Below are 11,160 nucleotides of genomic sequence, written 5' to 3'. Positions count from 1 at the left end.
CAATTACCTCAGAAAGGTACCACTTTAAGAAATATAAATTTTGAAAAATACTAATAACTTTCACAATACTTATTTTGGTTCTACTACAAATTAACAAATTACTGTATTTTAAATCCATTTGGCATCATTCCCACCTGTGTGGCTATGACCAACTTTGTGCATCTTCATATGCATTTATTACATTTTATTTTTGTTTGTATTATTTTGGATTTTTAATTCAATTTTGTTTAATAATTATATGAAATATTTGCATAGCTCCAAAGTAGAATTTACAAAACAAGGACTATTTAAAGAAGCCTAATTATTACAGAAATCTCCTCTATTTTATTTCTTTCATTATAAGTAACCCTTATTTTTAATTCTCCTGTATATTTTTTCATGCTATACTTACTATAAGCAAATGTTTTTGTATACTCCGTCTTTCTTAGGTAAACTGCATCATACTATAAATCATTTCATAACAATATATAGACATCAAATGCTCTTTTTTTAAATTCAAAAATATTTTAGCCAAAAGAACTTCTTGCATAGATTGAAAGAGTATGAAACAATTTTATATTTTGTGTTATTTATTGTAAACTTTCTGAAGTAGGAACTTTACATATATCCAAAAAGATAAAACTTTATTGTCTCCTTATGAAGGGAAGGTTACATGGTTTTCCTATATGATCGACTTTTTATTGGGATATATATTTGAACCCAGGGCAATCTTTTAGAAAAGGGGGTAAAGATATGTTAGAGTTGCTTTGTTGCTTAGAGATGGAAAAAAATGGCCATTGTATCTGTTTCATCTTGGAAATTGGAGTGTGGTTTCTAAAAACCTCTCATTTCCTTTAAGTTTGAGAATATACCTTTTCCAGCAGGCAGTAAAAATTGCCCTCAAGCAAGATGAACCTATCTTCTATAAGTATCTTGCATTCAATTAAGCTTTGCTTTTTAATATAGCATTTATTAATATGTCTCATTTAATGGATGATGGATCCAAGTGAGAACATTTTGCTTTAAGTAATGTAAACCAATTCAGAATTGCCATTAAGTTGTGAATTTGAATTGCTCCAGTCATGGCTAATTACCAAAGAACTAGTTTAAATTTTTTTTTTTTTCCATCCATCTCCTCTCTTAAATTTACAAAAGAGAAGAGATGTTGATGGCTGAGGTAGAGTGTCATTTGCTCCAATCAGAGAATTTTGTCAGGTGTTTAAATTTACACTCTCCAAAGAAAATTTGCATGTCCAAAATGCCTGGAAACAAACCTACTAGAAATAGTGATTGTTACATTGCACATCTGGGAATTTTAAATGTGCTTGCTTTAAACCAAAATGATATTACACACACTAAGAGAGAGCTAGGATTCCTGCAATAACTCATTATGAGGTCAGAAATGATGGATCCTTTGCATATATGTATGTGCATGTGTGTGTTTAAAAACTAAATACCCCATAAACAAGACTGCATATTTTAAAAGTAAACACCTGGGAGATAAGTTCTCTCTCAACTGAATATTATTTTATTTATAGTTTAGCACTCAAGAATGTGAACAAGGACTTATCAGTTAAAAAGAAAAGAAAATTCTCACCAATAGCTTAGAGTGATACACTCATGGAATAAGAGCATGTGTGGGCAAAGGTCACTATAGTGTTAGTAAAATGTTCCAATAAAGAGATTGAAGGCATAAGAAATGCAATTTTTCTTTAAATATAGATAATATTGATACATAATATTGACCTCTATCGAGTATTGTATCATCTAGTTAGGGAGATATACAATTCACTTAGTAAGCCATCATCACAAAACATTAGCATATTGAGACAGGGACCAAAAGACGGCATATAAATGATGATGATAATGAATCATGTTTTGAAAAATTCCATGAGCTTATATTGCTGTTGAGATAAGCTGCTTTTCCAACTTCTTGATTTTGGGGAATCCAATGAAAGGGATGAAGTTCAAGTTGTTAGATACAAAAGCAGAGCAATGACTAGCTGAAAGTGTATGTATGGGGTAGGCAATTGAATGTTGAATAGAGTCTATATCTAACTTTATTGCAAAAAATATTTACCAATTCCCTCCATATTATAATTGTTAAATTACATGTGACTCTTCCATTACTATGGATAATTCAGAGCTGAATCTAATTCATTTCATTTTTATATGCACCAGCAAATGATTAATTAAAGATTTTATGATATACAAGGAAAAAAGTACCTTGAGGCTTAAAGATAATCATAACAAAAGAGATCCACAAAATTGAGGGAAAATGCATGAATCAAATATCTTATTCCTTTCCATTCCCTGTTATATATTGTCCTTCTAAGCAATTAAGCTCCTTTTCATTCAGCTCTTGCAGATATTGAATTCTAAATATCGAAGAAACCACATTTCATTGAAAAACGTAACACTTTCATTTTGGGATAAAAGATTTAGTTTATAAGAGATGAAACTTTAATCTGAATTTCCCTTTAAGGGTATTGCATTCCATTATCGGGAGGCCCTACATATAAATGGGGGATGATAGATTATTTTTTTCCAAATTTAGGATGTTTAGAGATCCTTTCAAAAAATGTTAATTTACTTTTTAGATATGGAGATTTGTTTTTTGAACTGACAGATTGTTATTTTAAGGCTGAAAATTGTTTATCAGTCAACATAATGTTCCATTGCTCATCTTTAAATGAGTCATCTCCCTCTTTCTAAGCCATTATTTCCAGATGCGTGGTAGGTGGCCAAACTCCTATTTATGAGAACTTTACTATGCCTCACCCAAGAAACAGAGACATTGACAATCGTCTTCACTGTTTCAGCTCCTAGTCTTGTCTACTAAAATAACGAGGAAATGCAAGGAGTTCATTGGTGACTTGACTGACTTTATCAATACCGCCTTAAAAGTTCTAAGATCAGTGGAAAATGTGATTTCTAGTCAAATCACTCCATAAAATCCTATGTATATAACTCTGAATTAAGAACTTACATAAACTGCAGCCCTAACTTTCAAATTACTGTTAGTACAGAAGTATGGGTATTATTATTTACACTTCACAAACAAGGAAACTCAAATCCAAAAAAAGTTGTAAGTCATGCTTGATGAAGTTTTGGAATATAGGTGAGGTCCAGAGCCAACGACCAAGAAAGAATTCTTAAAACGTCTTTGGTGCAAAATAGTGGTTTTATTAAAGCATGAAGACAGGACCTGTGAGCAGGAAGAGCTGCTGCCCTGGGCTTGTGAGGGGTGGCTGATTATATAGGAATTGGGATGCAAGCAACAGGGAGATTGCAAAAGGATTTTCATATGCTAAGGAGGACCTACAAGATATCAGAGGCCATGTAATTGTCAAGTTAAAGATTGTTTTTCCTTCTAGCCAGGCATTAACATTAAGACAACTGGAAGCTTCCTGAAGAATGTCACAAGTACCCCATCCTGAGTGGGGGCTGTTTGTGGGATATCAGTTCTCCTTTGTCCTAAAACTAGCCCTGTTCCCTCATCAATGCTCAAAGAGCAATAGCTGGAGAGAGTGAAGAAAAGATTTAACCTAGAATATCTGGTTCCAAACACAAATTGAATTGAGACATTACCCTAAACCACAATCTCCTTGTACATATTTGGACCAGGCTTAGTAAAAAATGCCTTGAAAGATATATGGACACTTAATTTCTCATTCCCCTTTTACTTCCTGGTGTTGAGCGTCTCATGATTAACATTAGTCCTTTTTTCCATGCTTATTTATATTCATTCCCCAGGTATCTCACCCCCCCCCCCAATGATATCAACAAGGACTTTAAAACTCATGGAATGATTAAAGAAATCAGTACCTTAATCCTGTCTTCTCCTCTGTTCTTCTGTTTTGTTTGTTTTAATCTTGTCTCCAACTCTCTCAGATGTCTCTTTATAGATGTCTCACTAATGTCTTAAGAGTAAATTCTGTTTTTGCTTTTCTTCTTAATTTCTCTGCCAATACTCAGTAGATTCACACTGCCATTAAACCTTTGTGATTATCCTTTACCCTGAATATCCCCAGTATACTAGTTTCTTGGGCTAAAGGCATTATTAATCTCTTCTCACCATTGCTATCCTAGGCGAATCCTTGAGGAAAAGTGAAATATGACATAGAGATATTTTCCACGGAGTCATAAAAACATACACATTAAAAGTAACTTTAAAAAATACTTTTAGTATTTCCTTGCAAAATTTACATCCAAAAATGTCAAGAAGAAATTGTGCTACAAAGTAAAAAAAAAAAAAAAAAAAAAAAAAAAAAAAAAAATCTATGTTTAGCTAAACATACTGCTGAAGCAATTGAGCTTAATAAGAGGTCTCCTACTCTAAGATATTATTTTTAGATATTTCAGATTCCTCACACAGTGGGCTCAATCAAATATGGCTCACCTACAAAAGCAACTTGAAATCCAAAGGCTATTTGTAAAACAGCTACTCTTTTTAAACAAAAACCAACAAGGAAAAAAGAGTTTTAGCAACATACTGCATTTCTGGTGACCTCACAATATTCATCTCGCATTTTGTAGATTTTACCACTTTAATTATAATCATTACATATCACCATCGCAGCCATCTTCCAGTTTATGCAGTCAACCTTTCAAAATCTGCATTGGTCAACAAGCTCACTGATCCTTTCACCCAGCTCTCTGTTGTATCTATGAGTGGTATCTAACTTCCTGAGTGTTCTTATCTCAGACAGAAAGTGTCCTCAGGTTCATGCCATATACATTCTTCTATTTTATTTAGGTCATTATTATTTTCTTGATCTCCTTTCAAGTTGTCTTTTCTTGTTCACCATATATTAATTTTCTTAACTATCTCTTCTTCCTTCCATGATTAGCTAATGAATGGCAGCTCCTTCCAAAAGAGGCTAAAAAGATTGTCAATCTCTTTTGTAAATCTGTCTATCACTTACAATGGAGGGTCACACAGAAACCTGATTGAGGAGATTACTTCTCTGTATGTGTTACTGCCAATAATCCATTTTGCTAAGACATTGATACTGAACACATTTTTCTGTTTTCCATTGCTTTCTTTTTCTGTAGGAAATATTGTGCAGTAAAGCAAGAATTGGACTTGGAGTTGTTGTGCTTAAGATTGCAAATGCGAGAAACCACCAAGGAGCAGACATCTATGAAAGCGTCCAGGTCCTCCATTTCTAAGATCTTGGCAGGGGCCTTAGATCTTTTGTTAGGGCAATCTTTCACCCAGTGGCCCTCTTCTTTGCAATAAGCACATTGGTTTTTGTTCAGCTTAGGGTGCTCCCAATGGGGACCAGGGCCATCCTCCTTACTTGTCCCTGAAGCCAGCTTCTTGAGGTGCCTCCGTCTTTCCTGTGGGTCGTCCATGGTTGTAGCCAGCAGGATCTTGGCCAGGTTTCGGGTCTGCCAGTCACTTAGTTTGGTTTGTTGTTCTTCCGGACTTTATTATTATAGACTCGTTCTGCCACTATCACTAAGTCCTGCAAGCTCTTCTCTCCTAATCTCTCTATTCTTTGCAATTTCTTTTTAATGTCTGGAGCAGCCTGGTTAACAAAAGCCATGATAATTGCGGCCTTTGTTTCCAGGGCTTCTGGGTTCATAGGGGTGTACTGCCTAAAATCTCCATGACTCTCTCTAAGAAGGCTGGCTGCTGGACTCTCATCCTTACCCTGTCTCACATCATATACCTTGGCCAGATTGGTAGGCTTGCATGGCAGCCTGGAGACCTGCCCCTAGAGTCTGTGGGTAGACCCAGAGTCTCTCCTTACCTTTAGCCGAATTGTGCACTTTGTGGGGTAAAAAGGATTTTAGCCAAGGAGAGTAATTCTCGATCATGTCCTGCCAGGCCAGGATGTAGGGCACCTGGTCAGGGTGGCTGTCGGTTTGTCCCTGAAGATCATGGCCTTAACCTGTAAGATAATAGGTAGGTGGAAAGTTCCTTCTCGGGGCCATCCCACGCCAAAGGTTGGCCATTCTGACATGCAGTAAGTTTGAAATTTCCCTCTCCTTATGTAAACAGTTATGACAGTTAACAAAGACACAGAACACAGACAAATGCACAGTTAACAAGGACATAGTAACACAGACAAACGTTCCAGTGCGGCCACGGAGACACAACAGAAAGTAATCTGAAGGGCTGGCAGCCGGCCCTCCTTACAGATGAGGACCCCCTCCCCCTTACAGATGAGGACCCCCATCCTCTTTACAGATGAGGAGCCCTGTCCCCCTTACAGATGAGGACCCCCATCCTCTTTACAGATGAGGGCCTCCGTCCTTTTTACAGATGAGGACCCAGTCCTCCAGGCAGGGGCAAAGGCCGTCTCCTCAAGACCCCCGACAACAGCCCACCAGCGCTCTGCCTAAGCCAATGCCGACCCAATACAGACTGGAATTCCTACAGGTAAAAGTACAGTTTAGAGCTCTCAGGGAATATGCGCACAAAAAGTGGAAAAAGTTGAGTGAACTCATCACACATGAAACCCTCCGGATGGGGTCCTGGGGGTTTCTCAGATCTCGGATGAGCCCCCAAATGTTGTGCCCAAGATTGCGAATCTAAAGAAACCACCAAGGAGCCGACACCGATGCAAGCGCAGGAGGGTTTATTTACAAGCTCGAGCTTGGGTCCAAGTGCACCCGACACAGCGGAGCAGGGACTTGGAGGTGGGTAACAGCCTAGTTTTAAGGGCTGGTCTAGGGGACCTCCAGAAGGGGTGGAGGAATTTCTCAAGTTCTGTTTACATTATGATATGGGGCTTTCAAAGGCATTGAGCTCTGTTCTCATTCTAATATGGGGCTTTCTAGGGCGTTAAGCTGTAAGCTGTTTTCTTCCTGTAACTGAAGTAAGGTGAATTTTAGCTCTTATTCACAGGGACCTGGGATGGCTGCACTTGTGCTAATGCTGAACTTAAAGTGGAATGGCCTTAATTTTCTCAGCCTCCACAGAGTCATAACGATTGTGTGTTAGTCTTAGTTCTGCCACTGAATAAATTTGTGTCTACTTTTAAACGAAGTCACTGAAATACTTTGAGTTTTAGTTTTCCCAATAGTGAAATAGTAATGTAAAATTACTAGTATTTCATTTTTCTTCCAGTTTTAAAACATATTGAAATATTTTTATGTATCATATTGTGTCAAGTCTAGAGTACATCTCTCAAAAACAGAAAAAAAACCAGTATTCTTTCCCTTCTTCATGTGTAGTACATGGAATAAGATAAAACTTCTCATGCTCATTAAATATTTAATAATTTAAAAATCAAGGAAAATATTTCTTGCTATTTTGTTAAAAGTTTATGTCGCTATTTAACAATTCTCAAAACTAGATAATGTGCAGAAAGACCTATCACCAGATACAATCTAACTTAAGTAGACCAATGCTTGGACCAATTATGGATTTAAAAGTACCAGAAATAATATTAGTTTCTAGTAATTAAATACATATTTTTGATAATATACTTATTCAGTACTTCTAGGACCTAGCCCATAGCCCATGCTCATTACATAATTAGGTAATTGTATATTTATAGAAAATACAATATTTTGTTATTTGTTACACATATTTTCTTTTTTGTTGTTGTTTTTTCCAGAATATGTAGTACTTGCATAAGCAATATAAATAGACTTTGCCCAACCGACCTAAATATGTTTGATTAAATATCAGAATTAACAGAATATCAGAATTTTAAAGATTTATTTTCCAATAATAATTTCTAAAGATGATTATTACATTTCTCCATCTGTTTTGTGTGTGTGTGTGTGTGTTTCTTTCTCAAATGTTCAAGGCATTTTATTGTATTATTTGTAAATTTAAACTGAGTGTTATGGAGAAACAAAATAAATCTGTAGCCTTCCTCATTCTATAATCCTATATTTGCTGTTCTACTACTCATTTTTAAAAATACATTTAGCTTTATATACATTTTAATACTTTTAACCAATTCTGTCCCCAAAATCTTGTTTAGTAAATTCAAATAGAAATCAAGACTTCTAGAATTGAATTTTGTGAAGATGACATTTATTTCATTTCCTCAAAAACAGTAACTTGTAATAAACCTGAATTTCAGAAGAAACTATATTTTTGTGGAATGCTACAAAAGATCTGGGCATTCTCATTCAATATTATGTTTTAATTTCCTTTATGGGGCAAAACAAAGGTTGTATTGTCATGTGTATTATAAGGTCTTTACCACTCACATAAAATATAAAATTCAGTTAATCTGCTGTCAAAGTAAACTTTCAAAAAGTTAAAAATGTGACTCTAATCCAGGTACAGATTTAACACATATCAAAGATTTTTAAACTTACAAATGACGGAGCCAATAAGATGGTAAAGTTGTTTCTAAGAGCACTTAAGGACTGCTTATGTATAAAAAACAGCAAAAAACTGGTAATGCTAGTTTAGATGCAAAATTGGTTAATGTGTGTCTTAGTGGGCAATTAAGCCCTATCTTTTGAATCTTTTTCTTTTTTTTTTACAGACACAAGTATATCACTTTATATATAATCTCATAGCCTCTATCCAAATAGCAACATTAAACTAGTTATATTCTCCTATAGCTAGACTTCTTAAAATGTTCTCAGTAATCCTTTATACTAAAAATTATAGAACACTTACAAAAAAAGAAAAAAATTCAAGATGCTAATGAGTTTTGTGTTTTTTTGATTCTAGCTACTGAAATTTACAATATTAGAAATTAAATCTAAAAAATCATTAAAAATAATAAATCCATTGAACATTAATATAAATAACATATATCATTCTGAAAAATAAATGCATTTCCATAACAAAAAGTGGAAAGTGTGACATTATTTTATAGTTATTTGCAAGTCTTTTTAATATTAGGAATAAAACTGCAGGATTTTTATTTCTGTTTCTGCATTTGATATGATGAAACATAATATTTAATTTGAAATATATGATGAAAATTCAGCCTCATACACTACGTAATAGGAAAAATTAAGGTCTCATAGATGTTTGAAAGGATTTGGAGTACTTCTTGGGACCCATAGTTGGAGGATCAAATAGTTCTTGGAAGGGCCTGTTAAAACATGCCCAATTGGGGGCACTTGGGTGGTTCAGTCAGTTAAACTTCTGGCCCCTGATATCTGCTCAGGTCATGATCTCAGGGTCCCGAGATGGAGTTCTGTATAGTTCAGTTCTGGGCTCAGTGAAGAGTCTGCTGGAGATTCTCTCTGTGCTTTTCCCTCTGTTCCTTCCTTCCACTCTCTCTCTCTCTTTCTCTCTCTCTAAATCTGAATCTTAAAAAAACCTTCAAACATGCCCAATTAGAATACTAAGAGAACATTATAGTGAATATTCAGTTTTGCTTTATTTCCAAATGTTTGGTAATTTTCTCGACACTACACTCTTTTAACAAATCATTCTGCCATCTTCAATCAATGTCTTTTATTGTGAAGACATGTTTTATTACAGCATTAGTCACATAAGAAGAAAGAAAGGAAGACAGAGAAGAAAGGAAGAAAGCTCATAATCCATAACAGTGTAAAACTATTAAAAAACTAAACTAGTACTTTCAAGAGATATTTCTTAAACGTGAAAACAGTGATGATTGCAATTTCTATCCAAACCTTATACTCAGTTTAAGGGAACCTATAAGAATCCAAGGAATGAAAAAATATATTTGATTTGATCTGACTTTCAAGGGGTCTATCTATAGAATCTGTGGACTAGAATAAAAAGAAAATGCTCCAAGGAAAATGAAGATGAAGAAATTCCTTATTCAAACTGAGCTTCCAAAGGTCTATAGCAGTAGTATTCAAGTGACTTGGTTCAGTACCACACTTAGTATGAGGAAAACTGAAATAGATAATAAATGACCTTAGGCACCCTCTTTCATAGAGTGAATAAGTTTTGCATTATTTATTGTCATCAAGGAAGCCTGATAATAAACACTGAGTGAGTCATGAGGAGCGAGTACTAACAAGTGGCACAATGGATGACACAGCACCATGAGAAGTGAGGTAGCCAGCATTAAATAAGGTGATGTCAAGAAACTGAGAAAAGATTTATATAGTGGGTGTTTTTTTTTTTTTAGATTTGTATAATTTTAATACAGATTCTGAAGAGCCATGGCTTTGTGCTGTCCTTTTTCAACGTCAGTGACATGACATTAGCCAACAACTCTACCGTTGATGATAACACGCACACACACACACAGAGTACACACACACAGAGACACAGGTAGTTGCTATACAAGCAAAGGAAGATATGTGCCTAAACACTGGAAAAATCTTTACAAGCACTTACTGAATAATAAATAAATATGCCAGTGCCTCTTCTCTACTCTTTATTTTAAAACCTCACTGATGAGCTACCATGATTCACTTTGACCATAATTCACTTTGGTCATATATAGATAGGGCCCAGCAAATATTTGCCTGATCCTGTGTATTCTCTGACTTTGACCTAGTCACAAGTCTGACCTACTTTTATAACTTTTGGCTCTATAAAGTGAATTATTAAGATAGCAGGTTCATCCATAGCCACAAAGCTCACTGTTTACATTAAGTTGAATTTATTAATTAAAAACCTTTATCAGGGGGACCCCTGGGTGGCTCAGTGGTTTAGCACCTGCCTTTGGCCTAGGGCATGATCCTGGTGTCCCGGGATCAAGTCCTACATCAGGATCCCTGCATGGAGCCTGCTTCTCCCTCTACCTGTGTCTCTGCCTCTCTCTTTCTCTGTGTCTCTCATGAATAAATAAATAAAATCTTAAAAAAAAAAAAAAAAGCCTTTATCAGAGGTGCCTGGATGGCTCAGTTGGTTAAGTGGCTGCCTTCGACTCAGATCAGGATCCTGGGGTCCTGAGATGGAGCCCCCAGTCTGACTCCGTGCTCAGTGGGGAGTCTGCTTCTCCCTCTCCCTCTGCCCCACCCTTTGCTAGTGCTCTCTCTAGCTTCCACCCTCTCTCTCTCTCAAATAAATAAATAAAATATTAAAAAAAAGAACTCTGTTAAATTAATTTTACTATTCCAGGACATTTCTCACCCAGAAAGATGAGGTTGCCAATAATATTATTGATTATTTAAGTAACTTCCATATATCTCTTTATACAAACACTAGTTAGTCAAAGTAATCATCCTCTTTTCAGAGCAATCACTATCAAGATTAAAATGGTAGTAGTCTTTCTTACTGTAGTAAGTAATAAATTTGGGGTGATTTTATTTTAT

The sequence above is a fragment of the Canis lupus genome, chromosome 31, assembly GCF_011100685.1.
Source record: "Canis lupus familiaris isolate Mischka breed German Shepherd chromosome 31, alternate assembly UU_Cfam_GSD_1.0, whole genome shotgun sequence".
Classification (NCBI taxonomy): domain Eukaryota; kingdom Metazoa; phylum Chordata; class Mammalia; order Carnivora; family Canidae; genus Canis; species Canis lupus.
Note: the sequence above shows the minus strand (reverse complement) of the source record.